Here is a 16,547-nt window from a genome sequence, read left to right as displayed (position 1 = left end):
GCGCCAGTCTTGTCCACATGATTATTTTGTACAATTTTTTATGTAACCTTTATTTAACTAGGCAAGTCATTATAATAAGTCAGATTTACAGGTCCAAACAAGCCCATGAAATTGTGTCCCTGTCTAGGGTCTACTGTAGGCTACAGGATGGAAAACTCCAGTCCTGGGGGGGACCTGATTGTTGACAGGGCAATCATACTTCTTGCACTTCACGGAGCAGTGCAGAGATGTTCTGAAGGAAGTTGTCAAGGAAGTGAGTTTGTGTTTATACAAAACCTAGCACCCTCACCTACCGCCAACCAATAATGTCAATGCGGAGCTATATGGCGCCCTCTGCACTGTCACAACATTTGAGAGGCGGCTTGCCATGTGTAAATGATCTCAATTTGGCCTCTGCGTGCTGTCTGAGGCACAGCAATTCTTCCCCACCATCTATACCGCGCCTCCAACCACATTTTCGGATCGAGCATAAATTGTCTTTTAATCAGCTGTGTTTGCTAGGGATGGGGGGGAAGGTGTGACACCACTCCGGCCCCCAATGACTAGAGTTGCACATCCCAGGGCTTGGTTTTCCAAAATCTTCTTAAGGCGAAGTTCATCGAAGTTCAGGCCTATTTTCAGACAAAGACAGCAATATCTCTGGGAGCTGATCCTTCGTCAGTATTGTGAAATAATTTCCACAGTTTTAATAATACATGTTCGGGGCCTCATTTCTCAGCAGCGATTGAACTTAAAGCATTACGATGATCTTACCAGATGTATCTTTATTTACCAGCCAACTTTTTAAGTGTTTCCCAAACAAGCATGTGGAGAGAACTCTCGCTAAGTGCGTTGTTAGGCCATGTATCGATACTGAACGTAGGCTATCTAAAGAAACGCAGCGCTGCTCTCGGACCAGCTTTCTCCATTCATATCTCACTTTAACATTATAATTATTCCACAATACTGACGACGGATCAGCTCCTAACGAGATATTACCACCAATGAATGCAAATAGGCGTTTGATGCGGCTTATTAGTTTATGCTTTACCCAATAATAATGCACTAAATCACAGATTTGCCACATCATTGCGCACATGTTGTCACACATCGTGAAACACATTGAGACAAAAAAAATACATACAGTAGACTATAGTCGCAAAATGGAACTCAATTGATTGAACATGAAATATGATTGAAATAGGCTATATAGGCCCATGTAGCCTATGGTATCTTTTAATGAAGCAATCTCGGTTTTCATTTGAAGCATAATTGTATTCTTCACTTGTTTGTAACAATTTGCAAATACTTTTGCAACTTTGTATTTGTAGTTAACTTCGTTCTGAAACGGTCGGTAGTGAAGGTCAGAAAGAACATCTTGATTCTGTTTAGCGGAGAGCTTCTGTGAATAAAGTGAAGGGGAAAAAGGGTAACACACATTTTAAGGAGTCGATATTACTGTAACAAGTACTGTAATTAATTGTAATAATTCATTGTTACGCTGTAATAATAACATGTAATTAATTGGTGGTAATTGCAGTCTGCAATTACTGGGGTGTAACAACGATTGCTTGTTAACATGCTTGTTACAAATAACGTTTCCGATAGCATCCAAACGCACCATATTTCAGCCTGCACAAACCACATAATTGTTATCCAATTGAAAACCGACCACCTCATTGACACAACTCTGCAATAAATGGGTCTGGAGTCTGATGCTCAGGCCAAATGGCAAAAACGGCTTCACAAACGGTTCACATCAATAAATACTTTCAATTGTTCAATGATTTAACGATGCATTTGACAATGTCAATTAGTTTAACAATCGATTAGCGATTTTTTGACAAATTAATAAAAAGATATGGTTGAAATTGTGAGTCATTCGGTCTTGTCAAATTGTAAGCCTATTAAGCTTGGTTGAATAATGGTTTATAAATGCACTTAAAATGGTCATTAAACAAACCCTTATTCCATCACACAACCTTTACAAGGCTTTCACTGTCGAGGAACATTCCTAATGTTGGGTGGGATGCATTGGTGCAATTATTTATTTATCCCAGGAATAAAGGCATCATGTCAAGATCTGCCCATTTGAAACAACACGTTTGAAATACCAACTACCTGACATGTAACAGTGCGCAGGGAAAGTCGTGAAGAATGCCTGTGTGCAAAATACAGACACGAAAGATTGCTGCATAAGAAACAAAGTTTTGTAGATCAAAAATATAAACACATGAGAGAGAAAGCACGTTTTCCATTCAACTTGTTTTGCTTTTTTGGGTACATGAATTCTGGATGATTTAGCATAGGTAGTTAGCTAGAGTTAGCATAGCAAACGTTAACTGGCATTTTGTTGGGTCTACCAACTAGGCTAGCTAGTTACCATCTACAGAATAGACTTTCCATGCAATCTGTTTAGATTTTTGGGGTAAACTATCACGCTAACTAGCTAGTTTTCTAACCTTGACTAGCTAGCTAGCTAAAGCTGGCAAATATGCTATGGTCGCCACTCGCTAGCTAGTTAATGTTAGCTGGGCTTTGATGGTCGTATCTTCCTTGAACCTTTTTCTCAAGGTATCCGTTACCCAAGAGTATTACGTGAGACACCCAGCATATTAACGATAGCTAGCCAGCTAGCTAGCTACTTGTGTCAACACACTGTGAGTAATGTTACTTCCGTTTCAATGCAGTATCTACATAAAATAATTAACTGCAAAATCTGACTTCCAAGTACATTTTGGTGGTTCATGATATACTATATTTAGGAAAATGAAATACCACATTTGTCAGATTTTACACCGGGCCATTACAACAGATCAAAAAAACGTTGACCAAAATTGTTGTTACTGCACTTTTCCTTTGTAGAGCAGTAGGCTGGCTATGAACTGACTATCGTGACAAGAGTTCCAGTAGTTCCTGTTTCAGTGAGGTATTTATTGAATATACCTTCAAGTGAAGGCTCTCCCCAGAGTATTACTCTCACAGCCCAATTACAAGTTCCATCATTAATCATAAGCTTTATTTATTCAGCAAAATGCATTTCTGATTAATAACTGATGAGCATTATGGCCTCAAAGACTGTTAAGTTATTAATTATGGTTGGCAATGTCTGTAAAGGACTACCTAGCAAGTGTTCATAGAAATTAGTATCAAGGCAGCACAGAGTTAATGTCCATGAAGACAACAACATTAAACTGTTTCCCCATTGAAACTATATTGACATAATTACATTTATGAATGTTGTCTTGGGGCCATCACACTGTAGTAATAAATACAACAGTGTTTACATGTTCAGAGCAGTACTGTACAGTACAGTACGTGCAGGTAGAAGCAAAGTCACATTAAAGACCACTGTTTAAATGTTTAACATGTTCAATCAATACTGTAGCCTATTTTTACAGTAGACATTATGCTTGAAGCAGTTCAACCAAAGGTCAAGGACACAATTATATTGGTTCCTGATTACCTGAAATGTGTCCTTGTATGTTTACCTTTTAGCTGACACTCTTATACAAGTGCACATCTACAGGATTTTCCCAGTAGTCGGCTTGGGGATTTGAACCAGCATTATTTCAGTTACGAGACCAATGCTCTTAACCACTAGGCTACCTGCTGCCCTAAATGACACTGTGGTGATAAAGAACAATAAAAAGCTGTAACTTTCATTTGGGAAATGAAAATCACGGAAGCAGCTCTTTAATGTATCTGTTGTTACATTTCAGCTCAATTTCTGCACATTCGTGGCACATTTTTTCAATATCTTTATCTCATAAAATCTATCTGCAACAAACAGAGATGGATTGAGTCATGCATGGCTGGCTGAGTCATCCAGGTACATGTTGACTATCATGCTGAATTGCAGCACAGTGTGTTAATATGTACAGCTGCTCTCTTTAATGGAACACCACATCAAGACTTTGTAGCCACCTGTATCGGGGTGCGAAATTGGCGGCAGAGAAGTCAGGCGCATGAGAGCAGAACTGGGTAATAATCGGAGATTTATTAAGAAAAACCAACGGCTTCCAGAACAACAAGATAAATGGGCACAAAATAACTCGTCATGCGCTCTCGGGGAACAATAAACAATCCCACACAAAGACATGGGGGGAACAGAGGGTTAAATACACAACAAGTAATTGATGGAATTGAAACCATGTGTGAGGAAAAACAAGACAAAACACATGGAAAATGAAAAGTGGATTGATGATGGCTAGAAGACCGGCGATGCCGACCGCCGAGCGCCGCCCGAACAAGGAGAGGACCCGACTTCGGCGGAAGTCGTGACACCACCGTGTCTGGGACTGAAATTATAAAGCTGTTGTTTGAAATGTAACATTTTTCGCCTATCCTGATTCAAACTCAAGTTCCTGAAAAATATTGTCAAGGGATACGCCAAGCACATTGTCAAATTTGTAAATTGTGAAAAAATAGAATTCATTGTTTCCATCCTAAATGTGAAATAAAGGCACATCGGATTGGAATTATTTTTCCTTAATAAATGTATTGTACATGTTGTTCACATCTAATGACAGAAATACAGTACAGTGCACATTACAGTATGCCACTGTTAAGTACAGTATTGCAAAGTAGCCCTCTGCACTGTCACAACATTTGAGAGGCGCATGGACATGTGTAACTTGCCACTTCCCCATGGCAAGCAGCTATCCTAGCTCAACTGTGTCCCAAGGTGAGTGAGACATGTAAAATAGAATAGACAGGACCCTCCAAACCCCATAACAGTCTCTGATGATTTATAAAGCTATAACACACCCACCCACCACACACACACACACACACACACACACACACACACACCCACCACACACACACACACCCACCACACACACACACACACCCACCACACACACACACACACACACACCCACCACACACACACACACACCCACCACACACACACACACACACACACCCACCACACACACCCACAACACACACACACACACACACCCACCACACACACACACACCCACCACACACACACACCACACACCCACCACACACACACACACACACACCCACCACACACACACACACCCACCACACACACACACACACACACACACCCACCACACACACACACACCCACCACACACACACACCCACCCACCACACACCCACACACACACACCCACCACACACACACACCCACCACACACACACACACACCCACCACACACACACACACACACACACACACCCACCACACACACACACACACACACACACACACCCACCACACACACACCCACCACACACACACCCACCACACACACACACACACACCCACCACACACACACACACACCCACCACACACACACACACACACCACACACACACACACACACACCCACCACACACACACACACACCCACCACACACACACACCCACCACACACACACCCACCACACACACACACACACACACCACCACACACACACACACCCACCACACACACACACACACACACACACACACACCCACCACACACACACACACCCACCACACACACCACACACACACACACTGAAGGAAAACTTTTTTTCTTTCCATCTGGTAAAGCGGCTGTTGTGATTCATTTGTTGATTTACACCCTCTATTTTTCTGCCCATTCAAGAGAAATAATTTATGGAAGCAATCTAGTGACAGACATTTTGGAAAATCTATTTGAAATCATTTCAGCTCAAACCATGGCAGTTTGTCTTCTAAGGGGAGAGGAGCAAAGGTCTGGTAAAAACACAGTATAACCGCCATCACACTTGAGTGAGTTTATAGCCAGCTAGTCCCAGGGCCTTTAGGAGATGGAGCAGTTACTGTTCCCTTTTACTTTAGAGGAAATATCACATGTATCACAGATTTATACCAATGATACAGCAATAGATTATGGTGTTGGTATTTAGTTTACCATATATTGTTTAGATAGGGGCTCATGTTGAATCGTTGCTAATTATTTTTCTCATAGTCTCCTTAATCTTGCTGGTATTAGATTTGATCTTCTTTTTTGTTGTTGTTTGTTTGTTAGGAGGAACATGTGGCAGTAATGGCTTCCTAATAGCCAACACAGGGGATACAAATCCAAGGAACCTGTTATGCAGCGCTTCCATAAGCACCACTGATTTATAGAGGTCTTTATGACAGAAAGGAAAATGATCTGCTGCAGGGATAAATCAGAAGAGGAGTAGGACATTGAACTTAGATATCATCTTGTTAGATGCTTAATGCTCTTCCTCCTGTCACATTCGATTTTGGAGAATCCTGCAGAGGTAAAAAAATAAGACAATTAACAATGACAGTGTGGTAATAGATGAAGCCATAAAATGAACTTGCTGCCTGAAGGATGCTTTGTATGATTTCCACAGGAAGTAGTGTCAGTGCTGTGTGTTAGTCCAGGCCAACCATTCTCCATTCCCTTCCAGACCTTGAGATCTGTGCTGCCTGATTCTGGAGCACAGCAGGAGATTTGTCCATAAAAAAAAGTATCTTGGGTAGAAAAGTCTGGAAACTATCATTTTTTTATATGTGCTATAATTATTACAATTGTAGAGCACATGAAGGCACTTTGGCGTCTCATATATCCGCATACCCCAAATCCAAAGGTTGTGAGTTCAAATCCCAGGTGAGGTCACATTGAAAAGTCAGTACTAAGTGATCATGTTAAATGTAATCATATTACCCTCGATTAAAGATTTGTACACTATTTTAGATGAACAGCGTACCACTTACCTTAAACCCGATATGTCTTGGGAACTTACAGGGAACTAGACAAAGGTCAGACAAATAAATCAAGCGAGGATGATGTGTATTCCATAATCATCAGCCATCAACTAATGATATCTGGACATTTTCCTGTTTCCGGGAAGCATTGCTTTGTCTTTAACAGAGACCAGTAAAGGAGGTTTTAATGTAACCATCTTTCTGGCCTCATGTTCCCAATGCGTGTTGATAAGTGGAGGCTCCTCAGAGGAGGAAGGGGAGGAACATCCACCTCAGTGAATTTCATAAAAATAAAAACTGTGAAACATTTAAAAAGTTATCCTTTTTAGATAAAACTATACTAAGTATATTCACGTCAACAAATAATTGATTAAAACACTGTTTCCCAATGAAGGTCTACAGTAGCCTCAACAGCACTCTGTAGGGTAGCACCATGGTGTAGCCGGAGGACAGCTAGCTTCCGTCCTCCTCTGGGTACATTGACTCCTCATCTGGGTACATTGAGAACCTATCAGAACTGACATGTTGTCCACCCAATCAAAGGATCCGAGAATGAATCTACTACTGAAAGCATAAACTACAGCTAGCTAGCTGTGGTGAGTAGTTGACTCAAAGATAGAGACAATAGTTGAACAGTTTTGAACAATTCATTCATTGGCTCTGTTTACAATGGTGTATTTTTGTTGATTAATCCTTTATTTTATCAGGGCATTATAGTTGTGTGTGTTTTGCCCACTTTTCTAGCTACAGAATGAGTATTGGGTAAAAAAAAAACTCTGTGGTGTGTGTGTACGAACTCTGGAACTCTTCCAAGTCAAGGTGAGCTTTTGGTTTGACTAATTTATTGACACCGGGACCCGCCGGTGTAAGTGCTAAACTGCTTACTGACTGTACACTGTACTGCATGATTGTAGCGGGTTTACTAGCGCATTAGTGCTATTAGCTATGTTGACTATGACGTTACTTTAGCTAATATGGTGATAACGATGTAGGCTGTGTGTAGCGGTTATGACTGGTTTGGTTTGGAAAGGTTTTTTCGCCTGGTCACATACAGCTGATGTGTTGTGCATTGAAGTCCACGAGCGAAGGGAAAAGGTGAGAGGAGAGTGCATAGAGGCGAGAAGGAATACAACGTGGCTGCTATGAAAATGAACTGTGTTTACGTGTGATCAGGGGTGTATTTATTCCGCAGATTCTGTTGAAAAGCGTTTCTGAAACAGAAGCAAACAGAACGAAACAGGGATAAACATACCTGACTTTGTCCAACAGAAACTCTAATTTGCAACTGTTGGACTAATGATTACACCCTAGATCAGCTAGATTCTGGCAAGTGTGCAGGGCGGTATTGAATGAGTCAATGTCTGTCACCTCAAAACATTCTCTCGACCTGTCTGCACCTACATTGTAAACTTTCATTCATAGGCTCATAGCAACCTCATGATGGGTATAGGGAAAAATGTTGTATCATGTAGTAGCCTAAATCTATGTTACATTGAGCTGGGTGAATGGAATATGAATGACAGTCATCCAGTATGCTGTAATATAAATAAGGCCATGCTCGTGAGAAGAAAAAAAATGGTCCTCCCTCATCTTAAATGGCACCGACCGCCACTGGTGTTGAAAATGCAGGAAAACTTCTGTTAAGAAAACCTTTATCATGTATTTGAATGGAAGCCCCTAAATATAGCATTTAACCTTCCTAATGTTACTGGCTAGGCTGTCTGAGGTCCCATATGAGTTGTTGGGGTTAGAATTTAGAATGGAGAAGCTCCGATTCTAAAAAGCCTTATCCCTGAAAGTCATTCTTTGTATAAATCAGTTGCCAGTAGTTTATTGCTTATGCGATGCACTGTATGAGATGCATTCACTAATAAATGAAATATGGAGAAAAAATAGAAGTGTGGTTACCTAATTGTATTTTGTGGTTTCAAACGATAATTGTATTTCTTAGATGGTGATGACCTTTTTTCAAATGTATTTGTCAAGTAGCATTTAAAGTCCAAGTAGCCAAGAACTAATGGCCAGAAATCAACTGTTCAGAAACAATCTCATATTATAAACCATCAAGGCAAGCTCTTGTATAATATTCTAATTTGATTTTAATGCTTCTCTGTAGGAGATGGCGCTGATATTACAGTGTAATTGTAACGGCTGTTTGTGGAAGTAGACCAAGGTGCAGCAGAGTTAGTGTTCATCTTGAGTTTTAATTTACGAACAAACACGATACAACAAAACCGACAGCCAAACAGTAGTCAGGTGCAAGATACTAAACAGAAACAATCCCCCACAAAACCCAAAGAAAAAACAGGCTCCTTATGTGTGACTCCCAATCAGCAACAACGAACTACAGCTGTGCCTGATTGGGAGCCACACACGGCCCAAAACAAAGAAATACAAAAACATAGAAAAATGAACATAGAACGCCCACCCAATGTAACACCCTGGCCTAACCAAAATAAAGAACAAAAACCCCTCTCTATGGCCAGGGCTTTACAGTAATGATGCTGTTGTTAACAACCCAATGTCGATCTGTAATATTCCTGGCATATTAATTGCTTTTGAGACACTCGTCTTCCCATTTCTTTTTCACATTGTCTCACATACACTCTTCGATGAAAAAATATATAGAATCATTCATAAGTATATTTATATATTTGTATGATCTACGTTATGATGGACAGAAACATAGTGTATGTTTAAAAGTCAATTTTGTATTATCATTTTGTGACACAGCATGGTATTTTTTGTATTCAGTACAGTGGGTAGTTGGATAACGATAAAGGTATTTTTTGTATTCAGTACAGTGGATAGATGGATAACGATAAAGGTATTTTTTGTATTCCGTACAGTGGATAGATGGATAACGATAAAGGTATTTTTTGTATTCAGTACAGTGGATAGATGGATAACGATAAAGGTATTTTTTGTATTCCGTACAGTGGATAGATGGATAACGATAAAGGTATTTTTTGTATTCAGTACAGTGGATAGATGGATAACGATAAAGGTATTTTTTTTAAGATGAGGAACATTATGATGTGCTCACATTCAGGGAGAGCATTGGAAAAGTGACAAGCCATGGTGCACGTGTCTAGTTGACTTGTTCTGTGCCTCTGTTTCATATTCTACATCAAATTGCGAGGTTATTTTCCCTCCAGGGTTCAGGAGGCCACGCTCTATCATTTCGTCCGAAAATTGTTCCGCAGGATTTCAATCTCTGGCTGCTAGATATGACAAAATGCAATATCAAGAAAACTTACGTTTCATATCTGCCATTTTTGTTTAGGGTATAAATAAAAGATCAGTATAAATTTGAGTCAAGTGGATCGGAATGCCCGTGTGAGCGATGAGTATGAAAAGAGCTATAGACCTTGGGACAGCCTGCTGTAGGACTACATTTTGTTTCGCGGCACAGAATTATTAACCTTGGCATTGGGGCCTTGTATGTCATTTGTCATCCTTGAAAATCAATTAGTGGCTCACTGATATCATAGAGCTGTGGACAAATGGAGACACAAAGCCTCCATAAGTTGTATCCCACTATGTATATCTATTGCTTGGAGTTGCTTACGTAACATGTGAAAGAGGTTGTCCTTGAGGTCAGTTGCAGACAATTATTATTTTCAACCAGCTGATAAGCTGTGACTTGTATGGTGGTCCGAGTCATTCATTAAAATTACAAAGAATGCCCATCAGGAGCATCAATCAATTCAACTGTAAGTGTAGGAGAAAGTCATTCATATATTTTCTCTATTTTTAAGGTTTTTTGACATTATTGTCATATGCAAGGTTATGTTTTATTATTTAATGTGTTTTGAAATAGTGGTAAGGGTGGATTTGTTCAAATCTCTATCTGTTGTCTGACAGATGTATAACCTTGACGGTGTTTTTAATCACTCCATCTGTTCCCGGGGTGAAATCTTCCATAAAGGAGAAACTATCACTGAAACTGATGCGCTTTCAAAACGCTCTACACAAATAGTAATTTTACTGACTGTGCAGTCAGAGGTGACAGTGATGTATATAATGTAATGCAGCAGGTAGAAAGACAAAAAGAATGTTCAGTGTTCTACTCTGAATGTGAAATGTAGAGTTACAGTATTCAACATGCCACGCTCACTGAATGTGAAATGTAGAGTTACGGTATTCAACATGCCACGCTCACTGAATGTGAAATGTAGAGTTACGGTATTCAACATGCCACGCTCACTGAATGTGAAATGTAGAGTTACGGTATTCAACATGCCACGCTCACTGAATGTGAAATGTAGAGTTACGGTATTCAACATGCCACGCTCACTGAATGTGAAATGTAGAGTTACGGTATTCAACATGCCACGCTCACTGAATGTGAAATGTAGAGTTACGGTATTCAACATGCCACGCTCACTGAATGTGAAATGTAGAGTTACGGTATTCAACATGCCACGCTCACTGAATGTGAAATGTAGAGTTACAGTATTCAACTGTAACTCTACAGACGAAATGAATGTTCAGTGTTCTACTCTGAATGTGAAATGTAGAGTTACAGTATTCAACATGCCACGCTCACTGAATGTGAAATGTAGAGTTACAGTATTCAACTGTAACTCTACAGACGAAATGAATGTTCAGTGTTCTACTCTGAATGTGAAATGTAGAGTTACGGTATTCAACATGACACGCTCACTGAATGTGAAATGTAGAGTTACGGTATTCAACATGACACGCTCACTGAATGTGAAATGTAGAGTTACGGTATTCAACATGCCACACTCACTGAATGTGAAATGTAGAGTTACAGTATTCAACATGCCACGCTCACTGAATGTGAAATGTAGAGTTACAGTATTCAACATGCCACGCTCACTGAATGTGAAATGTAGAGTTACAGTATTCAACATGCCACGCTCACTGAATGTGAAATGTAGAGTTACAGTATTCAACTGTAACTCTACAGACGAAATGAATGTTCAGTGTTCTACTCTGAATGTGAAATGTAGAGTTACAGTATTCAACATGGTACTCTCTCTGAATGTGAAATGTAGAGTTACAGTATTCAACATGGTACTCTCTCTGAATGTGAAATGTAGAGTTACAGTATTCAACATGGTACTCTCTCTGAATGTGAAATGTAGAGTTACAGTATTCAACATGCCACGCTCACTGAATGTGAAATGTAGAGTTACAGTATTCAACATGGTACTCTCACTGAATGTGAAATGTAGAGTTACGGTATTCAACATGCCACGCTCACTGAATGTGAAATGTAGAGTTACAGTATTCAACATGGTACTCTCACTGAATGTGAAATGTAGAGTTACGGTATTCAACATGGTACTCTCACTGAATGTGAAATGTAGAGTTACAGTATTCAACATGGTACTCTCACTGAATGTGAAATGTAGAGTTACAGTATTCAACATGGTACTCTCACTGAATGTGAAATGTAGAGTTACAGTATTCAACATGCCACGCTCACTGAATGTGAAATGTAGAGTTACAGTATTCAACATGGTACTCTCACTGAATGTGAAATGTAGAGTTACAGTATTCAACATGGTACTCTCACTGAATGTGAAATGTAGAGTTACAGTATTCAACATGGTACTCTCACTGAATGTGAAATGTAGAGTTACAGTATTCAACATGCCACGCTCACTGAATGTGAAATGTAGAGTTACAGTATTCAACATGGTACTCTCACTGAATGTGAAATGTAGAGTTACAGTATTCAACATGCCACGCTCACTGAATGTGAAATGTAGAGTTACAGTATTCAACATGGTACTCTCACTGAATGTGAAATGTAGAGTTACAGTATTCAACATGCCACGCTCACTGAATGTGAAATGTAGAGTTACAGTATTCAACATGGTACTCTCACTGAATGTGAAATGTAGAGTTACAGTATTCAACATGCCACGCTCACTGAATGTGAAATGTAGAGTTACAGTATTCAACATGGTACTCTCACTGAATGTGAAATGTAGAGTTACAGTATTCAACATGCCACGCTCACTGAATGTGAAATGTAGAGTTACGGTATTCAACATGGTACTCTCACTGAATGTGAAATGTAGAGTTACGGTATTCAACATGGTACTCTCACTGAATGTGAAATGTAGAGTTACAGTATTCAACATGGTACTCTCACTGAATGTGAAATGTAGAGTTACGGTATTCAACATGGTACTCTCACTGAATGTGAAATGTAGAGTTACGGTATTCAACATGGTACTCTCACTGAATGTGAAATGTAGAGTTACGGTATTCAACATGGTACTCTCACTGAATGTGAAATGTAGAGTTACGGTATTCAACATGGTACTCTCTCTGGAACCTTAGTTTCTTAAATTCACTCTGGAGTGCCAGGGGCTAGGCGTTCATAAATTCAGGGCTTTGTCAGATTGTCCGTTCATAAATTCAGGGCTTTGTCAGATTGTCCGTTCATAAATTCAGGGCTTTGTCAGATTGTCTGTTCATAAATTCAGGGCTTTGTCAGATTGTCCGTTCATAAATTCAGGGCTTTGTCAGATTGTCTGTTCATAAATTCAGGGCTTTGTCAGATTGTCCGTTCATAAATTCAGGGCTTTGTCAGATTGTCTGTTCATAAATTCAGGGCTTTGTCAGATTGTCTGTTCATAAATTCAGGGCTTTGTCAGATTGTCTGTTCATAAATTCAGGGCTTTGTCAGATTGTCCGTTCATAAATTCAGGGCTTTGTCAGATTGTCTGTTCATAAATTCAGGGCTTTGTCAGATTGTCCGTTCATAAATTCAGGGCTTTGTCAGATTGTCCGTTCATAAATTCAGGGCTTTGTCAGATTGTCCGTTCATAAATTCAGGGCTTTGTCAGATTGTCCGTTCATAAATTCCGGGCTTTGTCAGATTGTCCGTTCATAAATTCAGGGCTTTGTCAGATTGTCCGTTCATAAATTCAGGGCTTTGTCAGATTGTCCGTTCATAAATTCAGGGCTTTGTCAGATTGTCCGTTCATAAATTCAGGGCTTTGTCAGAATGTCCGTTCATAAATTCAGGGCTTTGTCAGATTGTCCGTTCATAAATTCAGGGCTTTGTCAGATTGTCCGTTCATAAATTCAGGGCTTTGTCAGATTGTCCGTTCATAAATTCAGGGCTTTGTCAGATTGTCCGTTCATAAATTCAGGGCTTTGTCAGATTGTCCGTTCATAAATTCAGGGCTTTGTCAGATTGTCCGTTCATAAATTCAGGGTTTGTCAGATTGTCCGTTCATAAATTCAGGGCTTTGTCAGATTGTCCGTTCATAAATTCAGAGCGTTTCGCTCTTGGAGCGATCAGAGCACACACTGGACGCTCTGGCCGAGGAGTAGGGTTTTATCCGAAAATTCTGATTTCACAACCGCAGTCAAGCATCAGTTGAGAGAACACCCCACTCTGACCATTTTACTCTCCCTAGCAGAGCTGGTTAGGCTGTTTTCATGTTATCTAGAGTGTTGGTGCCTGTAATGCTGGGTTTAGACAAGGCACGCTAAAACAGCCATACCAGTCGGAATAGCGGGACAAGAAAGCAAAAAAAGGTGACTGCTAAATCAAGCCAGCAAGATAGTATGCGTTGCCTTGGTGATTTCAGTAAGCAATCAGTGCAAATCAACATCCAGTAGAAAACAAATCTAGGGCAGATGGTCAAAGTTTAAATATTTGAACAACAGCAAGTCCCTTCTACTGTGGCGGCTGACTGCATTCACCGCCAGACTCAATGGCATTTACCGTTGTGCTCTCATTGAAAACAATGACATCCAGTTTGCCGTTTACCATCTACCTTGTACCATCTAAACACAGCATACAGGGCATTCGGAAAGTATTCAGACCCCTTGAATTTTTCCACATTGTTACTTTACAGGCTTATTCTAAAGTTGATTAAATACATTTTCCCTCACCAATCTACACACAATACCCCATAATGACAAAGTGAAAACAGGTTTTTAGCAATTTTAGCAAATGTATATATATATATATATATAAAAAAATGTAAATACCTTATTTACATAAGTATTCAGCCCCTTTGCTGTGAAACTCGAAAATGAGCTCAGCTGTATCCTGTTTCCATTGATCATTCTTGAGACGTTTCTACAACTTCATTGGAGTCCACCTGTGGTAAATTCAATTGATTGGACATGATTTGGAAATGCAGACGCCTGTCTATATGTCAGAGCAAAAACCAAGCCATTAGGTCAAAGGAATTGTCAATAGAGCTCAGAGACAGGATTGTGTAGAGGCACAGATCTTGGGAAGGGTACCAAAACATTTCTGCAGCATCGAATGTTCCCAAGTGTCACGTCTCGAGGAAACCTTGCACCATGCCTATGGTGAAGCATGGTGGTGGCAGCATCATGCTGTGGGGATGTTCTTCGGCAGCAGGGACTGGGAGACTAGTCAGGATCGAGGGAAAGATGAACGGAGCAAAGTACAGAGAGATCCTTGATGGTAACCAGCTCCAGAGCACTCAGGACCTCAGACTGGGGTGAAGGTTCACCTTCCAACAGGACAACAACCCTAAGCATACAGCCAAGACAACGCAGGAGTGGCTTCGGGACAAGTCTCTGAATGTCCTTGATTGGCCCAACCAGAGCCCGGACTTGAACTCGATCGAACATCTCTGGAGAGATGAAAATAACTGTGCAGCGACGCTCCCCATCCAACCTGACAGAGCTTGAGAGGATCTGCAGAGAAGAATGGGAGAAACTCCCCAAATACAGTTGTACCAAGCTTGTAGCGTCATACCCAAGAAGACTCAAGGTTGTAATCACTGTCAAAGGTGCTTCAACAAAGTACTGAGTAAAGGGTCTGAATACTTTTTTTGCTTTTTCATTATGGGATATTGTATGTAGATTGATGAGGGGAAAAAACATTTTAATCTATTTTATAATAAGCCTGTAATGTAACAAAATGTGGATAAAAAGTCAGGGGGTGTCAATACTTTCCGAATGCCCTGTAACTGTGCTGCTGGTAACAATTGTGTTTTCTGGCCGACGTTAACACCGATCATATTCATTGGGTGTTGTGCTTTCTTATTTTGCACTCTGGCACACTCAGAAGAGAGTGTTCTGAAATCAAAGTAGATAGCCAGAGTGAATTTATGTGCACACCCTTGCTGGCAATACACATACAGTGTCTAAACTGAACAAAAATATAAACGCGACATGCAACAATTAACTATTTTACTGAGTTACAGTTCATATAAGGAAATTGGTCAATTGAAATAAATAAATCAGGCCCTAATCTATGGATTTCACATGACTGGGCAGGGGTGCAGCCATGGGTTGGCCTGGGAGAACATAAGCCCATCCACTTGGGAGCAAGGACCACCCACAGGGGAGCCAGACTGTGCCAATCAGAATGAGTTTTTCAGCACAAAAGGGCTTTATCACAGATAGAAATACTCCTCAGTTTCGTGAGCTGTCCGGGTGGCTGGTCTCAGACGATCTAGCAGGTGAAGAAGCTGGATGTGGAAGTCCTGGGCTGGCGTGGTTACTCGTGGCCTGCGGTTGTGAGGCCGTTTGGACATACTGCCAAATTCTCAAAAATTATGTTGGAGGCAGCTTATGGTAGAAAAAAAGTGAATACAATTCTCTAGCAATTGCACATTCCCTCATCTTGAGACATCTCTGCATTGTGTTGTGACACAAAACTGCACATTTCAAAGTGGCCTTTTGTCCCCAGCACAAGGTGCACCTGTGTAATGATCATGCTGTTTAATCAGATTCTTGATATGCCACACCCGTCGGATTATCTTGGCAAAAGAAAAATGCTCACTAACAGGGATGTAAACAAATGTGTGCGTATGACACAGTTCTGGGATCTTTTTTCACCCCTCA

The sequence above is a fragment of the Salmo salar genome, chromosome ssa21 (assembly GCF_905237065.1).
Source record: "Salmo salar chromosome ssa21, Ssal_v3.1, whole genome shotgun sequence".
In the NCBI taxonomy this organism is placed as follows: Eukaryota; Metazoa; Chordata; class Actinopteri; order Salmoniformes; family Salmonidae; genus Salmo; species Salmo salar.
The sequence above is the reverse complement of the archived record's forward strand: the minus strand, read 5'-3'. Positions refer to the sequence as shown.